Consider the following 16,106-nt stretch of genomic DNA (forward strand, 5'->3'; position numbering starts at 1 on the left):
ATTGTTATTCTTGCATTTGGTGGGTCCATGATTTGCTGGTATTTTGAGAACTGCCGATCCTAAAAAGTTGAGATCCACTATCAGACCATGCTGCCTCTCAAATGTAACAATGATTCAGTTCTACCCCCTCTGATGTCAGTAGCAAAACACCCATTGACTTATGTTGAAGAAGAAGTAGCCCAAAATTATTAACATTTAGAAATGCTGAACTGAGCATGGGCAGTAGAAATGTTCATATGTTGCCATATGCATTTAAGATTTGGCCTAAATTTTCAATTATCTTAAACTTTTATAAAACATAAGACCAATAGACATTTTTTCTACATTTAAAATTCTATAACATTGTTTAAAAACATTCTCCAAACATATTTGAAAACCAAACATTATGTCACTCAGAACATTAAAGTGAAAATGACTTTAAAGCTAAATGAAACTGACTTCATTGATTTTCATTGTTCAAAAGGGAAAAATGTAAAAAGAGAGCAAAATAACAATTATATTGGAATTTTTAAGTCTTTCACTTTTAATCCTCTATGGTAGTGTTAATGATACGGGCAAAGATATTTGTTATTACAATATAAGATTTTTAAATTGCTAGTGTCAAATGATTAGGAGCTACATCTTTCCAATGGATCTACATGAATGGAGCCGCACTGACTTCAATGGGGTTTAATGAGAACATATCACTGGACCTACAATCAGCATATTTATTGACAAAGTGGATGCTTGACTCACTTAAGGTGTATCTGGCATGAGCATTTCTATTTGGCATATTTACTGAAGAAGAGATGTAGTCATAAGAGGATGGATGTGTTGCATACTTATGCAGTAGTATGCCTTTTGTGGAAAATGTGTCCATGATTTCAGAAGTTTTCCTGTCTTGCACACAGGTTTGTTTGGTTGTTTTTTTTTGGGGTGGGGGGTGGGCGGGAAGAGGGTAGTGGGCTGGAGAGAGAAGGGGAGAACCTAGGAAAACTAAATACAAAAATCTGTTAACAAGAGTTGAAAGTTTACAATGGCAAAAAAAAAGCCAGAGAATGCAAAACGTACGGTTCTCATGTGAGGCAGCAATGCTAATTTCCCCATGTTACACATGCTCTAAATTATTACTACTTTACTGTAGCATCCCGACGTAATCCAAAATACTAGATGTGTAATCTGGCTACATGAAAGCGATGGGGATTTAACCTGACCATGTCCTGGTTTTGTGCTCTTAAAGTCACAACTGTGCCATTGCAGGGCCAGTATTTTGCACTGAACGTCTTGGCACGGAGGCAGCCCTGCCATTACCTTAGCCTGGAGAAGGGAGCTCTCTGGGGCTGGACTGGTGTCACTTCTTCCCTCCGCTCCAGCGCTGCCTGCCGGGGGCAGAGCTTCTGTGCGGGTGACCTCACGCAGGCCGGGCCAATCGGCGGGCGGAGCAGACGCGCTGTGATGCTATTCCTGAAAGTTCCCTTCCCCGGGGTGGCCCTGCAGGGAACAAACATTGCATCAAACGCCGCCGCCGCCGCTTGCTATTTTTGGCGGGCAGGGCCCAGCGCTTTGTCCCCCGCCCCGCTCGCCCCGCGTCAGCTCGTGGCCGGGCAGCCAGCGCGGCGGCAGCCCGGACTCAACACCCGCGTCTCAGGCAGCGAGTCCCGGGCGAAGGGGGCCCGAGAGCGAGACACCCTCACGCTGCCTGCGAAACTCCCGGGCGGGCGCAGCGAGAGTCAAACACAGAGTGTGGGGGCGGCTTTGTGCGGCTCCATCTTTTCTCTCTCCCCCTGACACCGTCTCGCTCGCGCTTCCTTCCGTCCGTCCTTCCTCCCACACCGCTCCGCTCCCCGGCCGGCCGGTCTTGCTCACTCTACAGCCAGCGCTGACCTGCCTTGGCTCCCACCTCTGGGGCACAGCCCCGGCTCCCCCGGCCCCGCGCTGCACGGCGCTCAGGTGTGCGCCGGTGGGTCGGGTCTGGTGGTCCCCCTCCCGTGCCCACCCTACAGCCACCACCCCCGGACCCTCCCCGGCCGTCCTACAAGCTTGAGCGGCTCGGCCCCTGGGAGCGGGCCCCAACTTTGCGGGGTGGGAGCCGCCCTCCCCCTGCGGAGCCAGCGCCGCTCCCGGCCGCAGGGAGCGAGGGGAAGTCCAGGGGCCCGCCCCTCCGGATCCCGGCCGCGGCAGGCAGGAAGGGAAGGGGCAGGGGGAGGGGCCGTTGCTGGCTGCTGCTGCTGCTGCCGCCGCCGCCGCCGGGCTGAGTGAGGAGAGACAGGAGCGCCGGGGCCTTGGGCACGTCCGGCCGGGCCGGGAGGGGGAGGCAGAGGAAAGGGGGACGCAGCCACCCGCATCCGCCGGGGAGGGGGCTGCGCGCGCGGGCGGGGGAGCCAACCGCCGCCGCCGCCGAGACAAAGAGCGGAGCCCGCCTGGAAGACTCCCAGCCCCCCTCCCCCCCGCCGCCGCCGCTGCTACTGCCGCCGCCGCCGCCGCCTGCCATTACTGGTCCCCTCGGCCGGCCGGAGAGCGCCGGGCCCCCCGCCCCGCCCGCCCGGCCCCGAGCCAGCGCCGCCCGGCCCCGAGGTGAGAGCCGAGAGCGGAGCCGGCCGGGAGGCGACGGGACCCGCCGCAAACTTGTGGCGGCCGCTGGCGGGGAGTTGGGCGGCCCGGGGTGTGTGTGTGTGGGGGACGGGGACGGGGGACTGCCGGGTCTGAAGCCCCCTCCGCCCGCTGACCGGGCCCGGAGCCCCGCGCTGGGGAGGCGGGACTGGGGCTGATCGGGGCCGGGCGGGGGTTGGGTTCCCCGGGGCCGGCCTGGGGGGCGCAGGGAGGGTGTTTCCCTGCCACGTTCGGTCGCGCTGCCTGCGCCGAGGCCGGCCCGGGCCGTGGGGGCCGCTCAGGGTCCCTCGTCCTCCTCGCGGAGTTGGGGGTTTTTTTTTTTTTGTTTTTTTTTGTCTGACAGCTGCTGCTTTGTAGCAGGGTCCGGGGCCGGGCAGAGCCGTGCGGCGGCTTCTCCAGCGTGCGGAGCTGGAGTTTGGGGCTCGCCGGCTCACCCCGCTCTGCGGGGCTGCTGTCAGGGCTGACACCGGAGTCCAGCTACTTGTAACGTGGCTTACATTGAGTGCCGATCAGGTCCCCTGTGTAGCCTACCAAAGGGGCACAAACCAGTGCTCAGCTAGGACTCCTGTGATCACCCTGTCAATAACATAACCCGGCTTCATGTGTTCATCTCCTTATGTGATGATAAATCCCGAATATATGTTGTTTTAGTATAAAATAGAGGCAAATTGTTTAGCAAAGCTGATTATTTTCATTTCTCTTGTTAATAATTTCACCATCTGCACGGTACTAACAATATTTAGCCTAGGTCAGGTAGCACCTAGTACTTATTTCGTCTGAAATATTAAAGTTTACATTCTAAAGGAAAGCTGGTATTGTATAAAGTTTTTGGAAGAGTTTAATGTGGTATTTAAAACATTACCCAGCCTAAGTATTGAAAAATTAATATCTGCCATTTGTTTAGTAGGAGTGGAACGCAGGTTTTTATATTTAGTAAAACACATGTTTATAAAACTGGTGTTTAGAGAATGTTAGACCCTTTGTACCTGTTTAGGAAGTCAAACCCAGCACCTGACAATTCAAACAAACAAACAATGCCAAAACAAGCTTCAGATGCTACAACATAGGAATATTCTAATTTTTGCATTTGTTGAGTTTTAACTTTACGTATACTAGTTTTAAAACTGTGTATTGTTTTTTGTAGAAATGGTTTTACATGTAATGCCATTAAAGTCAATACATTGTGATAGGCTGATACTTGCTGTTGATGTTAGTGTTATGGGAGCTAGACTAATGCTCAGTAATATTAACTAAAATGAAAACACACAAAATACTTACAGTTGTACAGTATGTATCATTTTGTTCTGTGAGCAGTCTATAAATACTTGGGGGGGAGGGTGCAAAATAATACCTAAATTAAAGATTTGACTTAGGTTAATAAAAAAACAACCCAAAAATAAACCTGCACATAGACTTCTGTGAGACTCTGTGTGGGCCTAGTGATCCATTCATATGGGTCATGGAATAGGTTAGTAATTCAGGTTAGAATTGCAATTTAGATTAATCTTCTGTGCTCTTGTAATGTAGCTTATATGGTATTTCATGTCTCCTGTTAGAAGATCAATTTCACCATAAATAGCTGTTTATATTGAGATCAAGTTGTGGATTAAATATTGAATTTCACTTAAAATTGTTCTGTTTTTTTGTGTTTGTTTAAAAATTTGAGTGCCATTTAATTTTTGTATTTAATTTTGCCCTTTGTTTATCGGGATTCAATTTTTCTACCTTCTTATTTGAGCTGGAATGGTAGTTGTCTCTGAAGGCCATACTATTGCTGTAGCTGCTTATTGAACAATAGGAAATCAGACTTCTTTTCTGTGATGCGCTGTAGTTTTTCCCTAATATACCCATATACACAGGTTAGCTCTGTCATGTTTGGCTTCTGTTTTCCAGAAGTTGGGCCAGTAGCTTAGAATGGAGGAACAGTCTAATACAGATGGGAGCACCTTTTTAGCTAAACAGTATTTCCTCTGGAAAGTGTCATTACCCTGCTGTCTGCTGCAACTGGTCTTAAGCAATCTTAGCCTGTCATCACTACTTAGGAACTATCTTGCTAATACATCTTATTTTTGGATTGTAGACATAACTGTAACTACAAAATAAGATTTTTATAATTTAGTGATTTTAGTGCTTCTGAAGGATACTTATTGTCTTTACAACATTGGAAACTGAAATCTTCTGTTTGACCCAAGCAGTCATTTTTCAAGCTTTGCTATCCCACCCAGTATGTCCCAACGAGAGGGCGTTTCAGTCTTCATAACTATTCCTTGTTTTCTTTGCTGAGACTTCCAACAAGGAAGCCGCTTGTGTAGAAGATATTTGTGAGTAGGGGTGGAAATTGGAGGCACTCTTGCCTGCTAACATGAAGACTAAAATTTGCACATAATTTTAGATAGGCCAGTGAACTGCCTTAAGGTGGTAAACATTTTGACACTGCCTACGTCAGCTGTATTAGAATCAGTTGCCTAGAGGTGAAAGGTATATTCCAGTTTCTTGAGCCATATAATGATCTTCCAAATTGCCTTCCCTTTGCTCTCCTGCAAAAGAAACACAAAAGTTGTAATTAGTTATCTATCTTCTGCTTGGTTCCTTGTATTGGCCTCTGGGCAGTAGGTGTCTGATAAATTTGAAACTTCAGGACCTCAGTAGCTGTTGCAACAGAGGGAATTTATCATCTTTTCTTCTTTTTCCTCTTCGTTTCCTTTGAAAGCCTCCTGGTAGCTCTCTGTTTGTGTGGTTGAGTGAGGAAAAGTCTGCACCACTCTACGCTTGTCCCAGCATCTCCGGCTGCTGCAGAGGAGAGAGAGCACAAAGAAGAGGTCTGCTATTTTCGTCTTCCTCATAATTTATTTTTATTGCATTCTCTTCCACTGTTAACTTTTGTGTGTTCCTTAGCTGTTGTCCATAGCTTTCCTCAGCAGCAGCAGCTTCAAATTTGAGATTGCAGCAGCTTCATTTCTGGCTAAACAGTTCTGAACAGCAATAGTGAAACTGACCAGAGTTGTCTTGTTTTTAACCCTGCTGCTTCTTGGAACACTATGCTTCTTCTTGGCAAGTTATAAGCTGTAGCACCATCTGAGCTGCCTACAGACTCATGAAGACAGTATTAGTTTACATTTGGCTCAGGGTTGAAAGGCTGTCTTTAACATAACCATGAGGTCTAGATATTTTTGGTTTCGAAATAAAAGCTTAAATTCTGCAAAATCTTATGGTTTAGGCTCATTTATCAGGGAAAACTTTCTACTTATCCTGATAAATGAATATTTCAAGGCATGGCTGTAATCATTAGTTTTTCTATTTTAGGAATTTTATGTGTGGAACTAGTCAAAAGATTTGAAGTAATTTCTCAATGGTTTGCTATAAATTTAGTTTCTCTAGTGTTTTTAGTTTTGAGTTCAAAATTCATTTAGTAGTGGTGAAAGATGCTGAATAGACCTCATTGGACACTCTGCTCCAGCAATGTAGCTCAGCCCTATTTTGGAGGGATAGCCTCTAAGGATGGGTGAAGGTGCTGTGGGGGAGAGCTGCTTTTTCACTTCCATTAAAGGGATATACTCAAAGAAAGTGCATTTTCTTTTTACCACATTTAAGATATAAATAAATACGACAATGCCTGCAGCTTTCATAGGGTGAGATCTTGTAAAAACTCATAAGTTAAGTAGAATGGTACCTCTATCAATATTTGAATGGAAGATCTCCATGGAAAACTCAGTTGGCTTTGGTGGTTTAGTTAGTAGTATTTCTTCAAAGAGCTTATCTACATGGCGATTTACTGCATGACTGATCAATAATGTGTCCCAATGTGGACAGCACTGTTGCAGCACAATGAAAGTCCTAGAGTGCAACTTGGCTTGAAACTGGAGTTAGCCAAGCTGCAGTCCAGGGCTTTCAGTGCACTGTAGCAGTGGCCACACAGGATGTTTGTGCGTGGCAAGTTAATATGCCAGAGATTCACACCCTAGCTTGCTGCATGATAACTTGCTGTATAGAAAAGCCTTAGTCAGCTAAACCAATTTCCCATGCTGGTATTCATAGTACACTGTTATGAGGTACCATCTTCTGGAAGAGATATTAAACAAAGTCCTTGTGACTTGTGGTCATTAAACAACCCATAGCAATTTTTTGCAGAGTATAGTGTTAAATCAAGTGTCCCAAGCCAATTACCATTTTAGATAATTCCATTTTATCTACCTAAATCTCCCTGCAGTTGCAATTAGATACATTAGCCAGTTTATCTTAAATTATTCTGTGGTGGTGGTATGTATATTTAAACTGATTATATATTTCATTTTAACAGTGGGTGAAGCAATTCTTTACGGTATTTAGATTTTTTTTTAAGTTATGTGAGATTTCCCATGCTGAAAGAGCTACATAAATGTAAGATTTGTTATTTTTAATTAATACAAACAAAAGGAATACATTTCTAGCACATGAAAATATGAAATGGAATAGAAAGTTGAATTACTAGACTAGATCTGTGTAACATAGCTGATGAATTTATTTCCATTGTTAATAAAAGAATGGATCCTAAATTTTGAACCCAGGACAAAATGCACTTCTTGTGTAGCAAGTTGTATGTTTAAGATTTAATAGGCTTTATTAAGTGTATAAGCTCAAGTGTGGGAAAAAGAATCTTGATCAGAAGTTATCAGCCATATTAATTTAAAACTGTTCTGCATATGCATAGAAACAAGCAGAGTGCACCAATCACTTTCAGTAAAGTGTTAAATTTGAAAAATATTAAATGGTATGAAAAATTCTTGGTTGGTTACCAAAGTGTCGACTCTATTTGCTAGGCTGTCACAGAATATTTTGTAAATGTCAGAAATAAGCTTTATATGGCACTGAGATTTTCTCTCCAGTTGGTAGATGAGATCAGTGTCAAAACTGACATAGGTTTCAATGTGGTGATATGCAAATAGTATTCATTTATGCTGTGAAGTAGGTAAAACTCAAGATGACCATGCAATGGTTTAGGAAGGATAACTTGCAACTTATTCTAAGGAATGTAGATATAAATATATATTACATTAATGTAGTGGAACATTTAAAAGCATAGAAATCAGAAAATTGATTCCTTCACAGGTGTGTCATGGCTGAGTTAAGGTTGCTGAAGTATTTTAGGTAACTTTGTGCAGTGCAGTGCAGATATTGAGGTGTACAGTGTGTGGAGTATGGTCAAGAACCATTGCTATAATACAGGAGTTCTCAAACTTTTTTTTTTTTTTTTGCTGGGACCCCCTTTGAAAATATTTCAGGCTGTGACGATCCCCCCTCCAAATAATGACAACTCACCCCACCATATCATTCTACTCTGACTTCTGTGCTGCTGCTGCTGGTGGCAGTGCTGCCTTCAGAACTGGGCGGCTGACCAGCAGCTGCTGCTCTCGCAACCCCCCTGCAATAGTCTCCTTTTTTGGGTCGGGACTTCCAGTTTAAGAAACACTGCTATAGGAAACATAATATGGGTCTACTTTTCAAACCGGGGAGGGCCCTTTGAAGTGAATCCTTCTATTTTTAAATAAACATCTTTACTCCTGATTAAAGGCAAGTTGGGAGCAGGATATGGTCCATAATCAGTAAGTAGTACAGTTAGTGTCCTAGCAACACTTGTAGTAGGCAGCACAGCTTCTCCTCTTTGCCACCCTTTCTAAGGATTCCACTTGAATTAATTTTAAGTGCTGATACTGTACAATACTTTGTCCTTATCCCAAATATCTTAATCTGAACTGGTCAACAACAAAAGAAAATGAACTGGCAGACCTAAAGGGAGGTTCTGTTTTACAAATTTATTTTATTGTATTTTTTTTAAGAAGGAGAGAGTGGTAGCATTTTTCCTGACCGGGGTTAATATTTTGGGGATGCTAAAAGGTTCAGATTATTTGTGGCTGATTTTTTTTCTTTTAATAAAGAAAAGGGTATAGGCAGATTTGGAAGCTTTTTGAAATTGAGGACTGTGTTCAGTACAGCAGGTGCACTATATCCCATCCTTTTTTATAGTATGTGGGTAGGTGCTTTTCATTTTCTCAGCTGCTAACAGCTTCTGCTCTATGCAGGAGTTGGCTGCTTTCTTTAGCAATGGCAGCAGTCTCCTTTTACAATAATTTGGGTCAGGCTGACACAAATATGATATTCAGTCCAAGTTGGAGCCATCTATAGGAAGATGGGTTGGGGGCTGGTAAAAGGAACCCTACAGCTGCTTATGCTGTGGCAAGAAGCTAGATTCTGCTAGCCCTGGAGGTTGCTAGTTGCTTAGTGCTGAAAGTTACCAACGCTAATCTCTATAGAAAAGGACTGAGTTTGTTTTTGGAATGATTGCATTTCTCAGCTATCATTTCCTTTAATTATTTTTGAAAGAGGTCATTAAATGTTGAAGAGCAGCTGGCTGTTCATAATCGGCTTAGTTAAATTTGGGAAGGAAAAGGTATTTTTAAATTATGTGAAATATGTCAAATTACATGTATTGTTTTAAAGATGGGATTTCTTTGCTGTTCAGATATTTTAAAGCCTTTTATTCCATGTAGTTCCCAAAGTACTTTAAAAAGTATACAACAGTTACTTCAGTCATCACTGAAGTTTTTGCCACCTCTGTTGTAAAATATATCTGTTTAACAGCCCTCAGCTACACTACACACACAAGTGTAGAACAGAAAATGAAGACCACTAAATCCAATGGATATTGGAGGAGTAAATTTGGCAAGTTATACTCTGCCTTCCTGTATTAATAATAATTTACTTTGAATTTCTATAGCACCTTCTATCTAAGACTATCAAAGTATCTTAGAGACACTAATGAATTAAGACTGCCACTTGCTGAATTTGATAGGGGATTTGATAGCAGCCTTTAATTACCTGAAAGGGGGTTCCAGGGAGGATGGAGCTAGGTTGTTCTGAGTGGTGGTAGATGACAGAACAAGGAGCAATGGTCCCAAGTTGCAGTGGGGGAGGTCTAGGTTGGATATTAGGAAAATCTTTTTCACTAGGAGAGTGGTGAAGCACTGGAAGGGTTTTACCTAGGGAGATGGTGGAATCTCCATCCTTAGAGGTTTTTAAGGTGTGGCTTGATAAAGCCCTCTGGCTGGGATGATTTAGTTGGAGTTGGTGCTGCTTGGAGCAGGGGGTTGGAGGTCCCTTCCAACCCTAATCTTCTATGATTCTATGACTCAGTAGCCCTACTTCCTGGAGGAAAATCTGAGTATGAAGCAGAATGGATCCTCCTTAGCTTTAGTTCTGGTGAGATGACAACCCAAGATAGTATATATGTAGGGTCTTCCCCTTCCTTTCTACTAATCACAATGTGTTTGATTTGGAGTTTTCATCTTCAGTATGTATCTTGGTTGGCATGCAGTGTCAACCTAAATGAATGTGGTTCTAAAGAAATTCAGTGCTTAGGTGAAAAGCTGGTGCTATTTTGTATAGAGATGAGGGAAGGATTTTTCAACCTTTCAGTGCAAAAAGGCAGTGCATGTGTCTGTAGGTAACATTTTAAGGGCTGCACTTTGTTAATCTGTCATAACGACAAACCACATGTTCAGTTTCCTGGGCGTATGCTGTATTTCCAAACATTCTAAAAGGGTTATTAAATTTCACAACTGTTGCATGATGAAATGGCAAAAATTCTGGATTCTATGGAGTAGAAATAGAGACAGCTACAAGTTAATGTTGCCACACAATTTAGCAAAATTTGTGTAGAATTCTTTCATCTATTAAGTAGAGCAGAAATACAAGATCACATTGTAAAATTAAAGTTAGTATTTGTCCAACAATTGACTTATAAAATCGGATTAGCTGGAAAAATCCTAAATTCAATAAAATTGACATTGAACATTTACTGTTGCCAGTTAAAACCACTTTTTGTTTCCTTTTAAGACTCCCTTCTAATCAGTTAATAAATTTATAAACTATTGCAAATTCTTACGATAAAAATAGAACTCCCTTTTAGGAAAAGCATGAAGTAGCAAAAATTTTAGCATGTTTTCTCAGAAGAAAGCATTTACTTGTTTTTTAAATTTTTTTTTGTAAGCATTGGCAACAGCTAGTCAGTGTATTAACATCACTCTTCAGTTTTGCAATTGAGGAGGAGCAAAAAGCTGACACTTGGAGGTGGGGAGAGGGAAGGGAAAAGAAAGCCAACAGTGGTACAAAAGTCCCTATCTTTTGTTATTTAGCTTTGACTAACATTTATCAGTAAACTTGCAGCTTCAGTTGGGCAGCTCTTTTGGCTTAAACCAAAACCTAGAAGTCTTGTAAACCTAGAAAAAAATCTATACATGACAGTGTAGCTTGAGGGCATAGTGCTTCAGTAAGTAGTATTGCATGGCAACTCAGCATAAAGGTTTTGTGGAAAATTTGTGCATTCTCTTATGAGTGAAATGTTGTCTATGTGCCTTCTGTAACATTAAAGAATTAGAAATTGGTAGCAGCTAGTTGTTGCAATTACCCTCTACCCATTTGTTCTGTTTTATGATACCATATCCTTTGTTAGTCAGCCTTACACAGATTCCTTCATGATCCTGTTTAATTTACTTTGTCAAATTTACAAATTTGTCAGATATATTAAAATATGTGGAAGTCAATGATTATTTTGTTTCTTTTCCTGTCTCTTTTTTTAAACAGGTTTAGGGTTAGGGTTTATTTAAGGGTTTATTGTTAAATATTGACATTAAAAGGAATGTAAATCATTAAGAATCTAAATTTACCAAAGTGCTGCCTTTTTCCTTTTTTAAATTTTTAGATGACAGAGCAAAGCAATGATAACAATCGGGCTTGTAGTCACTCCGACTCTCTCAGTGCTGCGATTGTACAAAATATTTGTATTGTGGACTTAGGTTTACATTCAATTTTGAATTCCATTTAACATCTGTAGATAGGAAAATTAACACCACTATCCTAAATAATTAACATTATAATAAGGGATCTGCCCTCCACTTGACACGGAATGCCTCACATTTCCTTACATCAAAAGACTTAGTTTTATAATATTGAGAGTTCTGAATGACCTAATTTGAGAATATTAGGAATTTAATCAGATATCTGTGTAAGGGTTATGTAATTTGTATTGGTTTTAAAATTGGGTTGTAATCAAGCTTGTGTTTAGCACAAGTATTAGAAGATGAGCCATCTTAATAAGCACTCAGGCTATTAAGGGATGCATGTGGAATCATAATGATCTGAAATTATATAGTCTTGCTTTAAAAGAACACTAGCCTGTTCATTAAGCCATGAGTAAAGTTGTTTGCATGGCTAGTGTGCATTTCTTACCATTACTACTGTTTTGTAATTCTGTTCCAAACAAAAAGCTCGTCGTTGACTCTGCCGAGAAATCACCAGGTTTTGATTTATGTTGGAAAGACTGATGCAGATTGAATCGCATCAGGACATCTCATGGGAGATGTGGACAACACCTCTTTAAATGCAAAATGAGGCAAACACGTGTATGTGACTGTGGTCACCAGTCACAAACAATGGAGCACATCGAATCTGAGTGCCCCCTTGGTTCTTTTGTGGGGGGACTTGAAGGATATTCACCAGCTCACTGCTGCAGTAATGTGCTGGCTATCAAATCTAGATATAAATTTGTAATTGTTGCTACCTACCCAAGCCATACAAAAGAAGATTCCATTGTTTGTAACCATTTTGTTACATTTAATGCTTTTTCTGTTCTAGTGCTGAGAGTGTTTGTTTTGCCTAATTTTTTACTTTCACAGAATTGGGGAATCTGAAAGATAGTGTTACTGTGATTTAAAAGCAGTATCAAAAACATTCTTAATTTTCCTTTATCATTTGCATCCTGACTAAGCACATTATTACACTGCGAAGACTTAGGCCCATGCTTATCTTTATGCGTAGTGAGTAGTCCTATTGAAATGAACGGGCCTACTTATAGTGTGTAAGGTTAAGCGCATTTGTAAGTCTTTTCCGGATCAGGACCTAAATTGCATCCTACATCAGATGTTCTCTGGTCATGCATTCTTTAACTTGTCAAAGTGCATTAGCTAATTTGTATGATGAACTTTTGGTAGCAATGCAGTTTAAGTAGTCAACTTATATTTACAGCCAGATTCTGTACCCTTACATTGCATAGTACCTTACCTTTGATTTAATGGGACTGCTTGTGGATTTAGGATACCCTTACTTATTAAGTAGTATCAGAATGTGTCCATGCAAGAACATGAATGGATCAAAGAGGACTTAATCCAGTGCCTATTGAAGTCAATAGAGACGGAAGGATTGATAATTGGGGGGAAAAATAGGAAAAGGAACATATTTTCTATACTATGGATGATTAAAAAATAAATGGAAAACTAGGCAAGGGCAAAAATAGGCAGTAAATTAAAAACCAGAAAATTAATTTGAAAATAGGTATTGGGTTTTAAAAATGGAAAAACAGAAATTAAAATAGGTCATTGAAATTGACCCATTCAGTGACCAACTTGAGTTAATGGGACTGTTCACAATGCATAAAGATGTAAATCTTAGGAAAATCAGGGCTTAAGAAGTTTTATTGTCTTGAACGCTGACCTTCCAAATGATACCCAAATCTTTTTATTTTCTAAATAGGATATATTTAAAAAAAAAATAGAAATCACATTAGGTATTTTTAGTAGGTACAAAGACTTCTTTCCTGTCTCCAACAATTGTTAAATTCCTTTAATTTGCCTTTCAGTATGTGTCTGGTCATGATTTATTTATTTTTGTTCTTTGATTTCCTTCTTTTGACTATTGAAATAGGGTTGAGATACTTGGGAATTTGGATTCTCCTGAAATTGACTTTGGTTTAAGGAAAAAACCAAACAAGTCTATTGTAGCACAGTGTAAAGCAAATAATGAAAAATAGTTGTAGTTTATAATGTCATGGCTAGAAAGGACTAACTAAAATGGATATTGTCTCATTTTTATATGTATTATATAATTTTGCCTTTAATATTAGAGACCACTTTTGCAGAATTGCATTCGGATATTAATATACTTACATAGCTTTAGAAGCAGCCTAGAATTCAATAGGCTGCACTGTTTTTGTTAAGTAAGAATGGAAATCTGGTACACCTTTACTTGAAATGATTTAGTTCTGTAAAGGTATGACTACAGCAGAGCCTCAGTTTAGCATACTTTCCCACATAAGAAAGTAGCTTATGGAAACACACCTAGGTATGTGGGTTCCCTTTCTTTGTTGCAGAATCTTATTTTTGCACTTTAGTACCTTTACACGTTCTGTCTTTGCACATTCGATCTGGATATGGGAGGAATACATCGTTTGAGCCAGTTTCCATTTATTCTGCTAGTATATAATCCGAACTGTTCCATCAGTCATAGATAATGATTTAAATGTAAGGCACTCAGGTTTGTGTTACAATTGTTTGAATTATATTACAGAGAGGATCGCAAAAGAATTGATGGCAATGTTAAGCCAGTTTCGTAGACCCTGTTTTTTATTATTACTTTCAGGTAAGATTGCTTTTCAGCCTGAGGTTTCATAGAATCCAGGGGCATCATTACCATCTTCTCTTTCTTTACGACTATATGAGAAAAGGCTCTTGAAACTTTTCGGTTTTATAAAATGGGGTAACAGTATGGAAGAAGTTGAGAACCACTAAGAAGAGAGATACTATGTTTTCTTCCTCCTTTCCCTCCCCAGGGACCATGTCCTATTTACTTCTGAATCTTTACATTTTTTTTCCCTCAGTAGAACTGAGATTGCATAATCTGAATATACAGTAGAACCTCAAAGATATGAACACCAGAGTTATGAACTGACAGGTCAACCAAACACCATGTGGAACCAGAAGTAAGCAATCAGGCAACAGCGGGTGGGGAAGCAAATACTATACTGTGACTGTATTGCATCTTAAAGGTCAGCACATTTGGGTTTCCTGTCCTCAACTCTACTTGCCATGTGAGGTGCAGCGACTTACAGGTAGGAGGTGAAGACACTGAGGTTCACAGGCACTGCTGTGAACCCCTCCTGCCAGCCCAAGCATAATGCAGACCCCAGGCTGCTGCGTTTCCTGTAAGCTGCAGGTGCTGTTTCACTCCCACCCCGCTGGGTGGGGGATGCTGTTTTCACCACCACCATTCCTTGTCTTCCTCCCCCCCTCCCCACAGGCTGCCAGCACTAGGATGGGAGCTGCTGCTGTTGCATCCAAATCCTGGCCTGGAGTGGAAGTTGGAGTCTGAGCTGCTGCCTGCATGTTGTGCTCTGAAGGAGTTTTAAAGGGCCACAGCTTGTGCATTGATGTGGCCCAAGCTTTGCCCTCAGCATTCTGGGTCCAGTAAGCACCTCTGGGAGTGCAAGGGCCAGGAGAGGGAGAGGTGCTGGCAGTGGGCTGGTGCCAACCTCCTGCCACATGCTGCCTCTGGAGCACAGCAGCAGTGCACAGAGCATGGCGAGGTCTGGCGAGGGGGCTGGGGCTTGTAGCACCAAGAGTGCAGGGCAGCCCCTCACCCCCCAGTTCAGCCCTAAGACAAGAAACAGGAATAAGGCAGGGAGCTGCTTGCAAACCAGGCAGTGCTGCCAGGTGCTACCTTTGCAGAGATCTCTCTCAGCCTCAGCTGGGAGACACTGACTTCACCGTACTGTACCATAATGTTTTGTTCAGAGTTACGAACAACCTCCATTCCTGAGGTGTTCGTATCTTTGAAGTTCTACATTCATTATATGAACTAAAGGGACACTGTCAACTATGCATTTTTTAAAATTAATTTAAAAATACTTTTTCTGATAGAGCACCTTTTTAAAGAGTTTGTCCTGAAATTAGTTTAGGGCATCCATGCTCTAACAGGATTTTTTTTAATTGCTGGCATGGACTGGGGCAATATGGTTGTATAACACTGTTCTCTGACATTGTCATAGAAAAAATTTGTCTAGTCCACACTTAAAAAGTTTAAAAAAGAAAGAGGAGAGAACTGACACTGGGAACCATAGCAGACGTGTGTCTTAAGGCACAATTTCTCTCATATAGATGCACCCTGAGAGTTGTTTTGGCAAATAAAATTTTATTTTAACAGCCCAGAAAAATTATGAACTAAACCTAAACTTACAGTCATTGCAAACCCAGTTAAATAAATTAAAAATGCTTGAATCTCTTTTTTTCCTCTGTCTGTGCCTTCATCATAGGAAGAGTTTATTTCCTGATCTTGCAGAGAGATGAAGACTCATGGCAGGCAGTCTTGCACCTGGTCTCAATTCCCTTCCTCTAAATCCCAACATATCCGATGATCATTAGTTTGGCCTTTCAGAAATCAAAGTGGAAAGTTGTTTAGTTTAGTTTATTTGCATTTTTAAGCCACTTGTAGAATAGTTTTGTTCAACAACTATCTCTAGTTACAGACACCTTCAGCACTTTTTTGATTCTTGGGCTTTCACTATTCAGCTGTAGATGCAGCTTTTGCCAAAATTAAACTGCCAAAAATGGAATAATAAGAAAATTTGGCCTTAAAAGAATATGTTGAATATGATTTCTTTCTTGCCTTCAAAGAAAATTTGTCAGGGTGCTTTTGTAGGTGGATCTGCTATAAAT

The 16,106-nt window shown here is 41.3% G+C and overlaps 1 protein-coding gene and 1 long non-coding RNA gene across 7 annotated transcripts in view; one reads left to right on the forward strand and one right to left on the reverse strand.

Annotated features, from left to right (window-relative positions):
- Positions 1-1,963, reverse strand: part of LOC137163408 (uncharacterized) — a 32,499-nt gene extending 30,536 nt beyond the window's left edge. For both annotated transcript variants that reach the window (XR_010922709.1, XR_010922708.1), the window contains exons 1-2: positions 1,864-1,963; positions 1,291-1,470 (exon numbers count right to left, since the gene is read on the reverse strand). This is a non-coding gene — a long non-coding RNA (uncharacterized lncRNA). The remainder of the gene's footprint in view (positions 1-1,290; positions 1,471-1,863) is intronic.
- The window catches only part of NCK2 (NCK adaptor protein 2), a 134,888-nt gene continuing 120,252 nt past the window's right edge, over positions 1,471-16,106 (forward strand). For 2 of the 5 annotated variants that reach the window (XM_067563604.1, XM_067563603.1), the window contains exon 1: positions 1,471-2,553. The gene's annotated coding sequence lies outside the window, so the exon portion shown is untranslated. Of the gene's footprint in view, positions 2,554-5,299; positions 5,409-16,106 lie in introns of all 5 variants that reach the window. The other 3 variants (XM_067563605.1, XM_067563607.1, XM_067563606.1) reach the window with 3 other exon arrangements.

The sequence above is a fragment of the Emydura macquarii genome, unplaced genomic scaffold (genome assembly GCF_026122565.2).
Source record: "Emydura macquarii macquarii isolate MOO-44397 ecotype Brisbane River unplaced genomic scaffold, CSIRO-AGI_Emac_v2 contig_2531, whole genome shotgun sequence".
NCBI lineage: Eukaryota > Metazoa > Chordata > Testudines > Chelidae > Emydura > Emydura macquarii.